Raw genomic sequence first — 18,674 nt, forward strand, 5'->3', positions numbered from 1 at the left:
ACTGTCAGAGGAGGAAGATAATCAAATGCTTTTAAATCTCCTGTGAATTTGAAAAGCTCTGTACTTACTTTAGTCTCCTTTTAAAGTCACTTTTGTATCGTCTTTTATCTCTTCCCTACAAATTGCTATGTGAGAAGACATACCTCAAGCACCCCGGGAGTCCCAGAAGAGCTAGTGTGCGTGATGGGCTTCCAGCAGTTGCTCGGTGGCTAGCACAGCATGTGGAAGATGAGCATCTCCCAGGACAGGACTGGGACCCTGCAGGGTCACAGGTGGTGATGTGGCCAAGGCCTGAACAGAGCACTATGTGCTCCAATTATTTTGTCTTGCAAAGGCAAAATACTTCTCCACTTTTGCTGTCAGTGGCCACACGTGTCTTTCTGGTAGTCAACAGCTCCCAGTAATCAGTTTTAAAAGCCTGGTCTTTCTCGAAGATTAAAAGATGATCCTACACATATGGTTGCTAGTCTTTGCATGAGTCTGACTTGAGGCAGATTTTAATTCTAAAAACCTACTTTTTCTTCTTTTCCTCGGTAGATTATCAGTGTTTATATCTCAGTGCAACTTGATGGTGCTCTTACAAATGGTTTGAGTTGGTAGGGAGCTTAAAGATCATCTAATTCCAACCCCCCCTTAATGTTCTGGAAATAGTGATATATAAACAGGGAAGGTATAAAAGAATTACCAGTTATAAGCAAGTACTGTAAATGGCACAGAATTACCAAAGCAGGAGGTAAGTAATAGAAGTGTAATTTGCATTGAGGCACAGGCTGATAGGATTGCACAAAAGAAAGCAAGCGTAGTAGTGAAAATAAGGAGATTATTAAAGTAAAGACTGTATTCCAACCTCTAATTAGCGAGGTTATCTGTATTTCAGCTTTTGCATTTGCAAATTAAAAGCACTGAGGGTTTTTAACATTGATTCATATTCTTAAAAGATCTTATGCCGTGATTCTGGCCTTAAAGATTTTACATGATACTAATGTACAATGTGTATCGAATTCTTTGTCTTATTTAAATAATTGATGCTTTATGGAAAGCTGTTGGCCTGAAATACAATTACGCCTCTTCATTTCCAGGGAGATAGACCTCAGCAGTTAAGTAGTGCTAGTACATCGAGCTTCGGTTTTAACCAAAAAAAAAGTACCATTACTTTCAATTCAGTGAAAGCAACAGATGAAGTTCGCCGTGTTAAATACTCTCAATGTTAAAAGATAATTGCCTAAAAGTTGCATGCATAACAGTGGAAAGCAATAACTTATCTGAAGAGGTATTTGTATGTATTCATGAAATATTTGGCCCTAGTGCTGATAGTTTGCTTGTCTGTTCTGTTTGATAGGAATGGTTGGACTCGATGATCCGGTGGGTCTCTTCCAACCTGGTTATTCTATGATGCTATGATTCCTGCCACCAGCCTGTGGTGATTTTGTGTTTTGTTGAGTGAGTGCATATCGGTTGTTGGAGTTTCTTTGGCAACATGGCCAGCCACCATTTCACCATTACTTCTTGTTCAATTTCATAATGGAGGTGAAGCCTATGCCTTTTCCGAGTCATCTTACAAGTAGTTGTGGCTCCATCTGGACCATTTCATTGACCAAGTGAAAAATAAATTGAATCAATTGGTGAGGCTGTGGACATATTAGGTAATTTCTATTTTCGAAAAAATACTTCTGAGGATAATCAAAATCTTGAAGAAAATGTGGGAACCAACAGGTACTATGAAGTACTGCACGCTGAGAAAGAAAATAAATCAGCAGAGGAAGCAACAAGTGGTCTGTGAAGTGGTGACACCTAAGAGTACATTAAATGTTTCACAATGAAGTTACCTGGGGATAAAGTATCTTGACTCAAAAGTTTTGAGGAATACTATCCTGGAATGGGTAGATTGTGTTGCTCTTTTGCTAATTAAAAACTGAGAGCACTAAGTACCAAAATACTATTGAAGTCTTTGCTTATTACTGGTATTTTACAGTTCATCTTTTTCTGAAAGTTATCCTTTTTTTCCTTCCTGACAGATCCTTCTTGTTTTTCACTGCCCAGCTTGCTAAGAATTCTCTCTCACCTGATGAGCTAAAGACACTGCCCGTACCAACTGCAGAACAGAGCATTGCCAACCTTCCCTTTCAGTGAGTAGTCACTTGAGTTTTCGATGTTGTTTTGCTCTGAGATGTGTTTATATTTTTGACCTAAGTGTTTCCATCTATGCTTGAAAAATACCTAGAAAGATCTCTGCAGGAAAGTGTTTTCATAGAGGAAAGCAATTTGTCTCAGCATTTTCCTTTACAGAATCAACTTCAGCCTTTTCCAGCCCAACTGAATTGCTTCAGAATGCTTCGCTAAGAGAAATAAGTCTTTTTCCTACCTACCTGGATTTTAATTTGCTAGAGCTGCCTGTCCTAACAAATTTGGGGTCAGATGAGGATGTTAGGAATTTATTGCTCCTGACATCAAAAGAAATTTTTTTCACTGAAGTGGGCCAACACAACAGATTTTTTTTAGTCTACGGGAATGGCTGCATGTCATAAAGCTGTAATTGTGCGTGTCCAGTTATATATACCCTGCAAAAAGATAAACAAAGGAAAGAACCTTTCAAATTATCTATTCTTCTGTGGTGTCTCTAACTGCTGGACAGAATGCTCACAAGACGCTCCATAATTTAATTAATGTTGTACATACACTGTGGGAATTAATGTAATTACATGCGGTAATGCTCTTGTCCCAGTGTGTCCAGCAGAGGAAGTAGGCTCTCTTGCTTACGAGTAGCTCAAGAGTAAAGGAAATAGATCCTTCAGTTGGTTGATTCCCATAAAAGAATTAATTTTTTTTATTATTTAATTCTGAGATTTTATTCTCTTGTGAATTTTAAATTGTACTAAATGCAGGGTTTTTTTGTGGTTCACCTGAGGATTTTTACTCAAAACATTTAATTCAGTGAAGATATTTCTTAAGAAACTACTTCTAGGTTTTTCATCTTCTCGATGAAGTTGGTTTCATAGAACATTTTAAATTCTATCACATCTTTCAAGGCATGGCAAAACTTATGTTGTTTTAGATATGGGAAGCACCAAATTCCAAGCAAATTCTTTCACTTAGAGTGAAAAGGTCAACACATTCGCTGCATTGTTTGCAATGGATTAATTGGTTGTCATTATATATTTTCTACTAAAAGGTTATTTTCTGACTCCATGACTCTCTGTTTCTTCAGTTTTTAAAGCATTAAGATCTGTGCTCCCTACTTATAAAGGAAAATATTCTAAGTGCGTGCATCTCTGCGTTTTCAAAATGTGTGTACTACAAGAAAATCGAAATGAAAAAAATAGAAATGCTTCAGTATAAGCAACTCTTCACTTTGGGAAAGAAAATCTGGTGACTAGATCTTGTATGCTCTTTTTTCACATGGCTCTGGAAAATATTCAGGCCAGGAAGGGTTTTAAGGTACTAAGGAAATAACTCCTTTTCGACTGCTTCCCATTGTATAGCTGTGGGAGTTTGCTGTGGATTTGCTTTGAGTTGAGACACATGGTAGGACAGGAGAGCTTAATGCTGTGGTGTTTGTGAGGAGCAGAGCCTTCCTTCACCAGCAGTAAAAAAGTTGCTTAAGCAGACTTCCACAAATTCATGAAGCTTAGAGAGGAATCCTCACAGGCTCCAGGATGGGGGAGGAACAGAAGTACCACAAGAAGATTGCACACAGTATATCACTTCAGCTGATTTGGGGTTTTATTCTGCAGGCTCTGGGGCTTGGTGGGGAACTTTCTGTCTTTACATGTTATAGTGAATTTTGCTTAGCTCTGGGACTGGGGTTGGGTGTTGATGCCGGATGCTGGTGACATCTCTTGTTTTCAGCCTGTTGTAGGCCCTGTGGTTGACTTAGCAGTGTTGAACCAATACTGTTCATTCTTTATTTCCCTCATTAAATGTGTGTTCCTGCACGTTTGCTGTGATGATGAAGAACTGCTGGTAACTTCTCAGTTACTTCCCTTTTGTGTGTGTTTGTCCAGCCTGTGAGCTCTGCACATTTCTGCCTTTTGATTTGTTCTTCTTTATACAACTGGAGAAGTCTTGCTGTCAGTTCCCAACCCAATATGGAGGAAACTCATTTCCTTGCCTTGTGTCCTTCACCAGCATCTTCTCTGTTATTTGGAGGCCATTGCTGTGATATCCGTGTTTCAGCATATTCGTTAGACTTGTGTTTTGTTTTGGAGTTTTATGTTTTTTGTTTGCATGTTTGTTTGTTTTTCCACAAAAGCTGATGACACCCCATCATGGTGGTTCAATGCCTTTAGAAAGTAACTATCTTAAATTGAAACCGAGCTTAACCTCTTGAACAAAACCCTCCTGGTCTTTTCCTCAAGGAGGGATTCAGTTTCTTAGCTTTATGCATCTTGACTGTCAATTCCCTTCTGTGGGAGTGGGAAGAACTCAGCCTCCCAGTCGCTGCCATTTTCAGAGCTCTTCTTAGTCCTGTGTCTGGAGGATGCAATGTTGTTTTGCTACTCTGTGTAAAGGCACATGTTCTACACGCTTTGGAAACCTTTTGTAAACTCCTATTGGTATGAATAATCAAAACTACTTGAAAGAACTGCTGAGGTAGTCCTCTTTTTACTATTACACTTACAAGGCTCTCTAACATCTTTGCTTTGTTAATTTTTAGTCATGTTTAAAGGGAAAGAAAGTACACAAAGCAATGTTCATGTATCTTCTAAACGGCAGCCTCCATTGCCAATAAAAATGCTCTGGGTTGGAGCCTGTGGGTCAAAGTCTTATTCATATGGTTTCTGCCAAATTCTGGGGCTGCTTTTCACACAGACCTTTGTATCCTGTCATACCTTTTGGTCAGCTCCTAACAGGTACCTACAGTCAGAGTTACAGTAATTTCTAGTGTGATTGTGCTTATTGATTTTCATAATTGCTTAATTTTCTGGCTTCTTTTCCCTTTCTAGTCTATTTCTGTTCTCACAGCCTCACCCCTTCTGCTCCCCTGCCCTGGAAAAAAGAATGCAAACCAAAATGCAACCACCAAAACCCAACCCTCTTGCAGAACCCCGAACTCTGCTTCCATTGAATGGATTAACTTCCATGAGACTGGACTTTTTGTATCTTTCAAAGATACAAGACATCATTTTTCTGAAACAGTAGTCAATATATGTGAAGAACGAGTCTATATTCTCTAAATACGTAGTCTTGTAAACAGTTTTATTTATACGTATGCTCTTATCCGCCCCCAAAGAAAATTATTTTCTTTCAATTGATTTTTTTGTGCATTTTATTTTGGAATAGTTGTCTTTTAATTCCTAAGCAGCAAACTCACAATCACAACCTGATAAATAAAATATTTGCGCTCAGAAATGGAACCACAAAACCAATGTAACTGGGGCTATTGATTTTTCTGCTGCGTAATTATTTTGACAGCAAAGACAGAATACCATCCTGTGTAAGCATAAAACTTACTTAGAGTAAATTACTCTAAATCATCAAGTAACCAATAAATCAGTATTGCTACTGTGTTGTTCTCCTATTCTTCACCCCTTGCCTGAAATCTGTATCCCAAATAAGATGCAATGCATTGGAAAATTATTTTGTTTTTTTTTTTTCTTTAAATGAATACAGTGAAGTGGATGCTTCCTGGAATTATCAGCGATAGTTCAGCATGATGAAAGAGCAAGGATAAATATTCAATTAAAAAGGATGGTTGTGAAATGAATGGTGATTACAGAAGTAGAATTGAAATGCTTTTGCAAATTATGCCAGATCACCTATTACTTGTTTCACTAAAAGGTATTTTAAGGAAGAAGTGACACTGTTTTTCTTTACATTTCTTTCATTGTTGTGGAGCTTCCATGGAGTATTATTAGGGTTTAATCTGTTTAGTTTTAGAAGCAGCTTTAAATTTATCAGGACATATCCCCACGCTGTGACCTTAGCACTGCAAAAACACTTGTTGGGAGAGAAAGTTTTTTAACAGAATTCCTTAAGACCCAAGACTTTATTTGAAGGAATGAATGCAACCTTGTCATTTCTCAAGTCCTGCATGAAGAGATGAGAAATTGAATCCTATTTTGGATATTCAGGCCTCTGTCAGATGTGTGAAAGATGGGAATAACTCAAGCAGAACAGCAAGTCTAGGATAATTTAAAAAAAAATAAAAAGAGAAGTAGTAGTACTGTATCTTAAAATAATTTTAATGGACTCTAGATATGAATATCCAGACTGAGAGGCTGCAGTTAGGAAAACTAGCTGTGTAAAAACACAAAATTATCACTAAGTGTCAAGTAAGAATGTAATGGCAAGGAAAACTAGATGTTTGAAATTCTGAATTTTTGACTGATTACTGTGTAGCATATCAAATTGAGTATTGCTAAATAGATGCTGATAGCATTCAATATTTTATAAGGATTTTTGTGGGCTCAGGTGCAGATTTTACTAACGATAATCTACATTCTGTTCCATGAAGTTGTATAACTCATGTATTTTTAATATACTTCAGTGTAATACGAGCTTTTGCATAAAAAAGACTGTGGAAAAAAACCACAAACAAAACACATTTGATCTTTGACCTTTGATTTTTCTAGCTAAAGGCAGTTTTAACGTATGTCATAATTTTAAAAAGAAAACTCATCTTTTTGCTTCTAAGAGAATATGGGACTGTGGGTGGAAGGCTGGTGGGAAATGCTGTAGATGTTCAGGCTGACCTGGAATACAAGCTTGGAGGAAGTCCTAGCATAACTCACTGCTTCTTCAAGTGGTTGAAATGGGCAGGTCTTGACTAGAATCTCTGAAATGGCATTCTGTGGCTGTCCTGGGAGAGCCCACAAAAAAAGAATTATTTTTTCTCGCAGGTCATGCTTGGTGAAATACTTCTGTGTAACCGGTTACAAGAGATGATTAAGGGAATCTGACCAGAAGGACATGTAAAATCCTAGCTCTTGTTAATCTTTCCTTTGTTTATGGTTTTATCCATTCTCTCCTGTACTTAAAACTCCTTAGTGGCAATTCTGCATTTTTGTGGAACCAATTATCAAGTCTTTCTGGAAACCTGGTGTGATTTCAAAAGAAATTCTGTGTGCTTGAGTATATAGATAGTCCTTCAGGTTTGACGATGAATCCTGAACTCAGCTGTTTCAGAACTACCTTGTGAAGAGGAGAAAGTTTGCAGTCACCATCTTTCTTTGATGGTGTGCAATTACTTTGTGACTGGAGTTTGAGGTAATGTGACTGTGTGGGTGTCTGATAAATGTTTCTGGTGGAAAAGAGCTGGCGTGAGGAATGAATGGATAAAGCTGCAATTCGGTCTCATTCCGTTCCAGTCCAGACTGGTGCCTTTGCCCTCAGAAGCATCTGATTTTTGTGTATTTAAAGAAAAATAATAATAAGAGAAAAATCTTTAAGAGGAAGGAATCTTCTATATATATATGTTTTCTTCCAGCTTTTTTCCTATTTTTTTCTTTCTCATTACGCTGTTTGTGTTTGTAGGAGTAGCAGCTATAAGCTGGTTCATTACACTTTTGAATGTCAGTTATAAAATATGCTCCAGTCCTGAGTCAGTCTGAAATCAAACGAGAAGTTAACTTCTAGTCAGCAAGCTATATGTTTTTGGATAGGATCTTCAAAAATCAGGCTTTATATAAAGAAAACCGAAGTAGATAGCTAAACTGCCGTCACAGGGAGAAATCAAAATGTTCAGTGCTTACAGACATTTTGGTACCGGGAAGAGCTGCCACCATCAGTACTCCATCTGACAGCTATATATATTTGCCACTGAAGCTGGGACATGAATCAGTTACAATAAGCCTGGAAACAGGCTCAGGTGTCATCCAGGAGATGGCTGCTATTGACTGCAGGAAAGGAGATATTAGAGAGAGCAAGATAGCTTGCAAGAATAAATCAGTTTTGAGTAATAGGGAGTCCTCCAAGGGTGCTAATAATGCAGTAGAAAAACATGTCAGTAGGGCATTGGAGAGTGACAAGATTATGCTGTACGGTAGCGGTGTTGCGCTTCCTGTAGGTATGTGAAGCAAGATGATTCATGGCACAAATAATTTTTGTTGTACACTTTATTGTTCTTTATACACTTTATTCTTTTAAATTTGAATTTTTATGCAGGGGAGGTTGTGGCTTACTAGTTGTCTTTGAGCTATTATTTATTCTCTGTTTCACTGTGTGTTATATGTTTGTCATTTACATAAACATTTCTTATTATATTGGTACATTTACAGTGACTTGAAGTGGAGGAACAGTACACTACTGTTGCCTTCTATCATCTCCTATAGAAAATGAAAATATGCCTAACTTCCAAAGTATGAGTTTTAGCAGGATAATTTAAAAATATATCTTTGGTATAATAAGGTCTAAGTAACTTGATTTTTACTTTCTTTTTTTTTTTTTTTTTTTTAAACCTACTGCCTGCTTACCTGTTTTTCTGGCAGATGGGTATAATCTTGCCTTTTTTGAGCATGTATAGTAGAAGCAGCTGTACTTCACACAGGTCTTTATTGACCTAGCTTTTTAGAGCCCTTGGCAATGCGATTCGTGCTTGTACAACATGAGTTTAATTACAGTAATATGAACATGTACATTAAAGCAATCTGCCTACTGGTAGAGATATTTATTTAGTTTTAGAAGGTTGTGCCTGTCTTGTTTTTTAATGTTAGCTTTGCCATAACTGTAATGGGGCACATTTCACGGACAGGTGAAATTTCCCTCACTTTAGGAGAAATCTGGCTTATTATGCAGGTATCCAATTTTGACAATGAGGATCTGCAGCTACTCAAGACATAGAAATGCTGGTACATGTGTCTAGGCATCTTCATTTGTTATGCTATGTTATCCCAGAATAAATATGCAGAATATGTTTCAGTAGAACAGTCACAATGCAAAAAAACCAAAAAAGAAACACACTGGTGTTCTGTTATGCGATAACTGGCTGTGATGCTGGTTATAAAGCAAGCAGTTAGATCCAAGAGGAAGGAATATTTTAAATATTTGCATTATATCTCTTTTTTTCATTCAATCTCCTTAGCAACAGAAACATCTGTTTCTTTTCTCTTAGTCATTCCATTCAAAGAAAGTAGCTGCTTCAAAAATAATGGAAGCAGTTTCTATGAATTGGGTAGCTATTAATTGTTGCCAAGATGTTTTAGTATGATAAGACATGCAACAATTGGCTTTTCCCTTTAAGTGAAATATAGCTATCTAGTTAACCTGTGCTGGTTAGGTAAGTGATAATCTCTCTGCTCTTACAGTGCATTCATTGTGTGAAATTCTGTGTGAAGGGGACAAGAGTGCACTTGGCTGTTTCTGGTTTATTTAGGAAATACTTAGTATCAGTGTGTGAATTGTTGTTGTACCTAATATTTTATTAATTTGCAACTTCAAAGCAAGTCAATGAAAAATTTGCCTTAAAGACAGAGAACTAAATATGCATGGCCTTACAAATATATATTTTTATACATTGATCTACAATACGAAACAGTATAACTAATTCAAAATATGGACTTTGTTTTATAGTGATGCTCGTTCTCAAATGACTATATATTTTTCTGTAGATTTTACAACCCAATTTAAAGCTGTTATTTGGTTTCAAAAGGACTTGCTGATCCATGATCTTCATCTGTGTGGCCAAATGTGCATTAGTAAATCACAAGAAATTGCCATACATAAGTGAGATCTAGAAAGAAAGGAGCTAGGACTGCAGGACCAGGCTTAAGGAGACCAGTTCATAGCCAAAAGAAATAGACTTACCTTTGCACTGTTTAGTGGGAAGGACCTTTGCCACTACCTTAGTCTTGAGATGAAATTTTTCTTGATTGTGTCAACGTACTTAGCTCATTGCGTGGAGATAAGTAACAGCATTGGAGGGGTATGGACAATTAGATGGGGGAAACTGCAAAGGCTTGAACTCAACTGGAGCTGAACTTGCAAGGGGTTTTACAGGCATCGATACTTATTGCAAAAATAATTTCTAGGTATTCACAGATCCACTGATGGATGGGGAGAAATTTTGATGATGGACACTATAGAAAAAGATTAAGTACCTGATGCCAGTTTTGCCTTGTCTAATCCCGAACCTGTAAGTGTATACCATCTTGGTTTGACAGGTGTGGTGCAGCCAGTCTGACAGAAGGTTAATTTTATGTTTTCTGTACATGATGGCCAGCCTAACCTCAGTCCCAGGAAAGATCATGATTATAGATATGAAATCCACTTGCAAGATGTCAAGCATGAGTAAGTAAACAGTAATAGTGTGGGTTTTCTAAAGAGCTGTTTTGCTGATTTGATTGCTTTCTACCATGAAATGAATAGCATTGTCAGTCATTTTGTTTCAGTGTGTTTGCACACTGAAGCTACACAATAGATTCTCTGGAATGCTTCTCCAGAGTATGTATCTTGTAGGTTTTCTTCTTTTTTCCTTTGTGGCAGGTGGATGCCATGTTTTCTTGTTCCTTGTAATGCTCTCTGACTATTTCATGTCTACAGCAGGAAGAAGAAAATAAAGCCTTTGACTTGAATTTTACTCCAAGGACCAGCCAAATTTTGAATTAGAGAAAAAGTCAAGGTTACTATTGTGCTGCAACCTTTAACCATGTTTGTGCTCTCCCAGATGCTTTCTTTTTCTTTGTCTTGTTCCAACCCTGAAAATAGTAATTCTGCATGAGTTTACTTCTGGCATATGTAGGTGGCAGAGAAGGTTTTGAGGAGCTTTACCAAAGAACCATCTGGAGCCTGTATGAGGGCCAAGAACACTGAGAACTTTCTCTGTGGAAGAACTGATGAGCTAGGTGGAGCAGCAAGCAGTAAACTATGTCTGTAATCCTTTTAACTGGCCAGCACATCAGACAAGTGGGCAGACTGCCCAAATGCCATTTTCTTGGGTGTTTTAAACGGCAAGACCATACTCTAATTTCCCCCTCACGTTGTGCTAAAGCAATAGTGGAAGCCTACAGGAAAGCTGGGGAGGAGCTTTTAATCAGGGAGGACAGTGACAGGCAGAGGGATAATGGTTTTAAGCTGAAAGAGGGGAGATTTAGAATAGATATTAGGAAGAAATTTTTTACTGTAAGGGTGGTAAGGCACAAGTTGCACAGAGAAGTCATGAAAGCCCCTTCTTTGGAGGTGTTCAATGCTAAGATGGATGAGGCTTTGAGCAACCTGTTCCAGTGGAACACGTCGCTTCTAGTGATCGGGGAGTTTGAACTGGATGAGCTTTAAGGTCTCTTCCAACCCGAAATGTTCTCCGTTTCTGTGATTCAGCATTCAAGTTAGTTGCACGGAGTAGTTCAAATTACAACCATGAAAACATTTCTGATTCCTCAGTAAGTGCACATTCTTCGTATCCATTGTATGCTGAAAGTGCAGCTGGTTATCAGAACTCCTTGGGGATGAGGCGGTTGTAGGTGGATTAAGAAAGATGATTTGGGGAAGGCTGGGAGGGAAGAGGTTGAGTTTTAGTAAGATGGAGACCAGTTGTCTATTCATCCCACAGTAACTTTGTGGACAGGGGAGGAGAAAAGGTATCTGCTGGAGGACCTCAGAAGGGAAGACTGTCATCTATTGTGGTCCAGGAGAGTGTAATGGAAGTGACAGCTATTATTGTAGGGATGAACCTCATGAAAGCCCTAACCCCTGATGTCTTGATGTGTAGGCAGGGAGGCATCACAAGCTGCCAGAATGAATGTGTCTTTCTCTGTAGGCAGACTTCTGCCTGATGCTGGCTGCTAAAGATGCTACCAGATGTTGGGTTTATACAGTTTATTCCTGCTGAAATAAATATTGGTCCTATAAAATAAGAGTTGCTAAATACTTGAAATCTTACTTCCAGTGTCATTTTCTAGAAATATAATTGAACAGATATATGAAATCTGTGTTTCATGTGAACTCGTACATGCAGTTCAGTATGCTAGCTTATAACTCTCTTCTAGCTGAATTGTTGGAACATGAGGCCTTTTCTTTGAAGCAGGAGAGGGCCTAAATTTTTTATGATAGCTGCAAATTAGGTATTGAGGAAACAATTTGTTGCTTGGAGAAATAGCAGTCATCAGTTTGTTTTTTTTTCCAAGATGCCCTCATTCTGTAGGAGTGTCTGAAAGTTTGCAAGGAGGAAAAACAATAAGTTGGTTTGAGGTAAGAGTAGGAGCTTCAGTTACCTGATGTCTCCTCTGCTGACCATCAAGCCGTTTCAAATATGAAAGGAGTTTTTTGGGGTTTTTTGTTGCTTCTTCTCGCTTTAAACTATACTAAAAGGCAAAATTTCCCTTGCCAGGGTGAATATCAAAACAGTATTTATTTCTGGCTCTGGCAAGCAACACACCAAGATACTGGGGCGCACAACAAAGACACAGGGGGTGCAGCCACCCAAAGTTACAGAAATTAATCCCTGAAAACAACCCAGGTCCCCAGGATCCAATCCAACACGCACACCATGAGGTAATGGGGGGGAGAGAGAGAGAGAAAGAGAGAGAAGGAAAGAAATTACCACATTGAAGGCAGCAGATGGTCTCGGGAACACGTAGTCCAGGCCACGTGGTCAACCCACTGGTTCAAATAAATTTAGGTGGCTTAAAACCAGAGTATTAAGAAACTTGAGGCATGTATAAAGCCTCATAGTAATCTGGTTTCTGCAAAGGATAGAATTTTGGGTCCCAGGGACAGAACTCACAAAACTGTGTGATGATGAGATCCTCAGGAGTCACCACCACTTTCTTGCTTCCAGGTGAGATTGATGGGTCTAGATCTCTCTTCCTGAGGAGCAATAATAACATTAACAGAGTAAGATGCAACTTTCTTATGAAACAAATATTCAACTTAGGGAAAATCCAAAATTCTGTAATAGTGCATGGTGAAGTAGTATAGTATAGTAAAAGTAGCCACATTAACTATACTGAATAAACACAAAATCAACAGTTTTGTAAAAAAAAAAAAGGATAAATAAATCAATAAATCTCAATACAGGTATAGCAACATTGATCATATTAAACACAAGGACAAAGTCAACATCAGAGCTTATGGCCCGGCATGTCAGGGCGTGTCCTCAGTCCACGTGGCTCCATGGTTGATCATCCAGGTTTTTGGTTGGTTGGTTTTTCCCTAATAAAAACAAAGGAAAAGAAAACTCAGTCCAAGGCAGGACCGATTTTAAAAAAGGAACAATCCACCCTGTATTTATTTTGTAGTCCTTTTCATGGGCATCGGTGGCTACCCATGCATATAGATTAAGTGGGGTTTTTAAAGTAAGGGATGCCTCTCTAATTTTGGGAGGCTCCGCCGGACAGTCTGTCCTGGGCAGTATCTTGATTTGCTGAGGGAGAAAGCAGCCAATAAATCCCCTTGTTTGGTTTTTGCGAGCAGTGCAAAATAAGCCCACTGGCTGCTTTTTGGTTCAGCTAAGGATAGCTCCACTAGTTTTCTCAGCCTGGGGTGGGGCTGGTCCTCTTTCCAACAGGAGCTACGGTAGTGGTTATTATTCCCTTTGTCAAAGGGGCTGCAGGCATTTTTTTTTTGGGGGGGGGGGGGGGTGGGCAGCTTTTCTCTGGGGGCTGCCTTTTTTTGCTGACCAGTGTAGGTCAGATAGGGGCAGGCCAGGCATTAAATGTTGGGGAAACCCCTTTCCTATTCCAGGAATAGGGATTTCAATTGCGTCATTCTGCTCCCAAAATCTGTTTCCTCCACCCCAGCAGAATCCTGCTTGAATCACAAAGTGGGGTGCTTCCTCAAGCTCCTGCAATCCAGCCAGCTCCGCTAGGGCATGTGCATTTGCTTTCCCTACAGCAGAGGTTTCAGGCTTCTCCCCCTTATCAATAACAATTGGGGGTTGGAGTTTGAAATCAGGATCTGCATCAAGAGCAAGATCAGGTTCTGCCACCCCGTCATTAATAATGATCAGGGGTTGGAGTTCGGGATCAGAATCGGGAATAGGATCCAATTTCACCACCCCCTCATCCCAAAAACAATGAGCCTCATGCTCCGAACTAGATAAAACAGTCTGACAACATCCCCCACCGCCGTTGATGCCTTCTGTTTCACCAACAGGACCCTGCTGCCGAGCCACCCGCTCAGACTCTGGGGCTGCATCCAACGGCAAAAAAATTCTTGGTCTGTGAGGTCCCTCAAGTTCTTGTTGAGAAACTCTAATCCTATCCTCTCCTTCATAAGCAACCTCTGTTTCGAACAGGGGTCGCAGCTCGGGGGCACGATGAGGCAGCACCCTCTCATCCCAGCAGTAGGTGGCCGTTTCCCGGGCCCGATCAGCAGTCTCCTCGGTAAAACTTGAAAAACCGTTTCCCCAACCGGCCCAACTAGCCTCGAGCAACAGCATCTTTTCTCCTGCAAAAGCGTCCTCTATAGTACCTCCCAAAATCTCCCTTGACCTTCTCATATTAGCCAGTGCTTTTTGTGCTCTCCGCAGAGCTACCTGCTCTGCCTCCAGGTCTGTCTCCAAAGACTCATTCACTGTTTTGAAGTCTTCATGTTCTCTTGTAACTTTAAGTCTCTCCAACTTCCCCTTCTGAGCAACCACCCACACGGCAGCTACCAGGACTCCAAGCACCCCCAACAACACCAGAGACGAGTGGGGAAAAATAGAAACAGGGCACATCCCAGGGGGCAATCATAACCATGCCAGAAATCACCATTTTCTTTCACCCTGTCACCGTTACAAACAGACAGATCCTGCCAACTACACCAAAAAATGTCACAACCTGGACCCCTGAGCCACGTGCTCATGTCCGGCCCTAACTGGGGTGGGGGGGAAGGAATTGGATTCATAGAATCATAGAATCACCAGGTTGGAAGAGACCCACCAGATCATCGAGTCCAACCATTCCTATCAAACGCTAAACCATGCCCCTCAGCACCTTGTCCACCTGTGCCTTGAACATCTCCAGGGAGCCTTTTTTCCTTCTCAGTAAATTACACCTGAAGGTCCTAGCTGTAAGGCTCAAGCTCTTCATGATGTATGTCCACAAGTTATTGTTAAGACAGACTTATCATGAAGAATACTTCTTCAGTATTCAAAAAATGAATCCCACTCAGTTTAATGCTTATAAGAATATGACACATTTTTTTATTTTTCAAGTTCAATGTTGACTTAACTTGGAATTTCTACGGTCGGTAACAGAGAGGAGAAAGAGATGTATATAAAGTTAATATTTTTGAAGTAGATGTTAGAATATACACGTTAAATTTGCACCAAGGGGAGGTTTAGATTGGATGTTGGGAACAATTGCTTTGCTGAGAGGGCTGCCAAGCATTGGTGCAGGCTGCTCAGGGAAGTGATTGAGTCACCAACCCTGGAGGTGTTTTAGAAGATGTGGGGCTTAGGGGCAGGGTGTAGTGGTGCGGTTGGCAGTTTTACATTAGGGGTTACTCTTGATGATCTTAATGTTTTTTTCCAACCTAAACAACTCTGAGTCTGTGGTTGTGGGCTGAATATTCAGATTCTGGTCTTTTTTTTCTGAGCTGTTGTCGCAACTCCATGAAAAATATGTGAAAATAATTAATTTAATCAATATTAGTGTGTAGCTTTTGGGGGCCGGGAGGGTTGCTTGGGTTTTTTTGTGTTTGTTAGTTTTTTTGCCATGCTATAACTAGCCTAAGAACAATTTGAACCAATTACCTTAAGTTGGATCTAGGTCCTTTCGCAGTGCTAGAGCAAGTTGTTTGTCTTGTAGGGTGACACTGTACTCCTGTATTAAAGACAATATTTCAGGAAGGAAACAATAAAAAGTAATTGTCTTCACATGTTTGGCAGTTAGTGCTCCAAGATCTTATACTATTCTGAGTAGAGGGTAAACTTTCAATAAGTATACTGCATCAATTAGAATTGTAGAACCCAGAGTTACTTAGATATTGATTTTTCTGTTATTTTACCTTAATGTGAGCATTCATTATCCTGAAAGATCACAATCAACACATATCAATACTAAAAGCCACTTTTTATTATGTATTCTGAGTATTCTCTTAAAAATTCATACTTTTTTAAAGACGTTTGTAACAGAAACACCTTCTCTGTAGAACCTACTGTTGTGTAGAATCCATTTTACTCTCCAGATAGGTTTAGAATCTGTGGAAAAATTCTTTTCATCTAGCAAAGGAAATAGGGTATTTGACAACATTCATTTGTCTACAAAATGCAAAGCAATATCTGATGAAATACGCTTTGTCAATAAAATAAATTGCCAAACAAAATGTAATCCTTTCTCAAAATACATTTAGCCTACACAGTGAAATAAGCTACTTGCACAAAGTGCATTTTGTTGCTTGAATTATTTTGATTTGCCGTCTATCAGAATATGTAGATAAAGTGGGTTTTTGTCAGACACTGTTTATCAACCTTATTTTGTTACATATAGATAAAATACATTTAATTTGAAAGGTAAACATTTGATAGGACACCTTAAACTGGTATTGGTTTAGCTGAAATGATAAACCACAGACATGTACTGTTTGTGGTGTGAGAGGCTCGCTTCTCTTCCTAATTCTGCATGTAAAATAATGCCTCTGTAGTTTGTAATTCAGCTACTGATGCTGTGACTTAAGTGTATTTAGTTTTCCTGTGGTGAAGAGTTTCTGTGAATTGCCAATGGTACTAAAGCAAAGTGAGTAACTGTTTGGCCAATTGATGTGAATGTTCAACTGTTTATGCCTTGTCAGCCAGAGAGCCTGCATTACCCGTGTCCCCAGGTGAACCCCAGGTCTTCAGGTAGGCCTTTCCCTGACTTTTATGGAGCTGAACCAGATTTGGATCTGAGTAAGAGTTTGCAGGATGGAAAGGGGGAATGTCTAAGCTGAAGAAGAGCTCTTCAATTTCTAATTACTTAAAAGCTTTTGTATTATTTAAATTCTGTTAGAAGATACAAATTATTTTCTTTTTAAATGAAAATCTCTTACTGGTGTCAAAAAAATTTCAATATTCTATTTATGCCTTATACATACTTTAGCTGTTATGTAGCTGTTAAGAAAGGCATAATTCTTCTTTGGAAAAGGTTGCCAAAAATGTACATAGAATCATAGAATAACCAGGTTGGAAGAGACCCACCGGATCATCGAGTCCAACCATTCCTATCAAACACTAAACCATGCCCCTTAGCACCTCGTCCACCCGTGTAGAGGTACATGATTCCTGTTGACTTGAATATTAGACCTTGTCTCACCAACTTCAACATACACTAGAGTTCAGTTTTGTACCATGATGTTCAGAAAAAGGATTACAGATTTTCCTGTTTCATAGGTCTTGTTAAAATCACACAAGGACTCCAAGTTTTCATGTAAAGCAATAAAAATTAGGCTACTTTGAGACGATCTTTGTATCAGTCTAATAAATACTAGTTGTGTCGGTAAGTAAATGTGTCCATCATTCACTCATAATTTGGACGTACAGTACCGAAAGCAGAAGCAAAACACAAGTCTCCACTCCAACCCAGGTAAAGGCATCTCCTGTATTGGAGTGATTGAAAGTTGTCTTTACTTGGGAGTAATTAACAACATCATTCTTGTCATTGCTTGTTTTCCTGATTTCGAGAGTATTAAAAGGAAAAGTCTGAAGACTTTAGTTCAGCGAAAGAACTTAAGTGTCTACTCAAAAGTTAAGTTTTCACCAGAATGTCTTGAATGAGAGTGGAATTACTTATAAATTTCAAGTGAAACTGAGGTCTGTTAAAAATAAGCGTATTTGGCCAAATAGAAATTATTGCTAAGCTTTTGCATCTTGTGGAAACAAAAATATGCAGTGATACGAGTGGAAAACAATTGCCGGTCTGGTATCTTCACCTTCTGTACAAATAATTTCCCAGTTGTTTTAGGAAGAACTGTAGGGATGTTAATATGTTCATTTTCATCATTTGTAACAAGTAGAAATTACATTTGTTTTGAAGTATTATTCCAAGTACAATAAAATACAAGCTCTATAAATGTGAAAATGCATTTATATGTAGAAATGGGCAAACTGGAGTATTAATATTAGCTGAACAATGTTAGGAAGTGTATGCCTCCTTCCTTTCCCCTTTAAATCACTATGCTTCTGGTGTTAACGTTATTAGAATGGAGTATTTCTACCTGAATGAAATTATAGATGTGATATTTGTTCAGACATTTTACCTTAATTTGGAGGATGTTATTTCTCTTGTCCCTTTTGCTACCATGATTTGGAGCCACCACAATAATAATACATTATAAAATACACATTAGCTTGGGACAGCTAAGATTTGGCAGAGAGCTCATTTGGCAAGAAACAGACTAACCCATATACAACATATAGGAGGTGTTTTTCTCTGAACAGCTTCATCACTAAAATAAGAAATGGAGCCCAGGTACCTGAGGATAACTTGGGTAAATGTCAGAGCTGTTGCATCTCTATTTTAATGCAAATCAGGACTGCTTTCTCTTTTGTTGTGTGATTTAATGCAGTAAACCTTTATAGGAGCTGCCTGAAGATTAATAGCTATTGTAGGAGAAACTATGTAATAGATATTTAAATTATGTTTTTGAATTATGTGTAATTTCATACTTTATTACATAACTGCATTTAGCATAATTAATGAAATGCCAATTAAGAAAAATACAGTTGGTTTTTGAATATGTAGCTATTGAACGTGAATCTGTTATTTTTGTATCAACTAGTTAGTACAAAACTAGTTAGTACAAAACTAGTTAGTACAAAACTAGTTAGTACAAAACTAGTT

At 38.7% G+C, this 18,674-nt stretch overlaps 1 protein-coding gene across 7 annotated transcripts in view; it reads left to right on the forward strand.

The window, feature by feature from the left end:
- Nucleotides 1–2,015: 2,015 nt before the first annotated feature.
- The window catches only part of TENM2 (teneurin transmembrane protein 2), a 596,193-nt gene continuing 579,534 nt past the window's right edge, over nt 2,016–18,674 (forward strand). For all 7 annotated transcript variants that reach the window (XM_069869284.1, XM_069869285.1, XM_069869286.1 and 4 more), the window contains exon 1: nt 2,016–2,126. The gene's annotated coding sequence lies outside the window, so the exon portion shown is untranslated. The remainder of the gene's footprint in view (nt 2,127–18,674) is intronic.

This window comes from Phaenicophaeus curvirostris, chromosome 15 (genome assembly GCF_032191515.1).
Source record: "Phaenicophaeus curvirostris isolate KB17595 chromosome 15, BPBGC_Pcur_1.0, whole genome shotgun sequence".
Classification (NCBI taxonomy): Eukaryota; Metazoa; Chordata; class Aves; order Cuculiformes; family Cuculidae; genus Phaenicophaeus; species Phaenicophaeus curvirostris.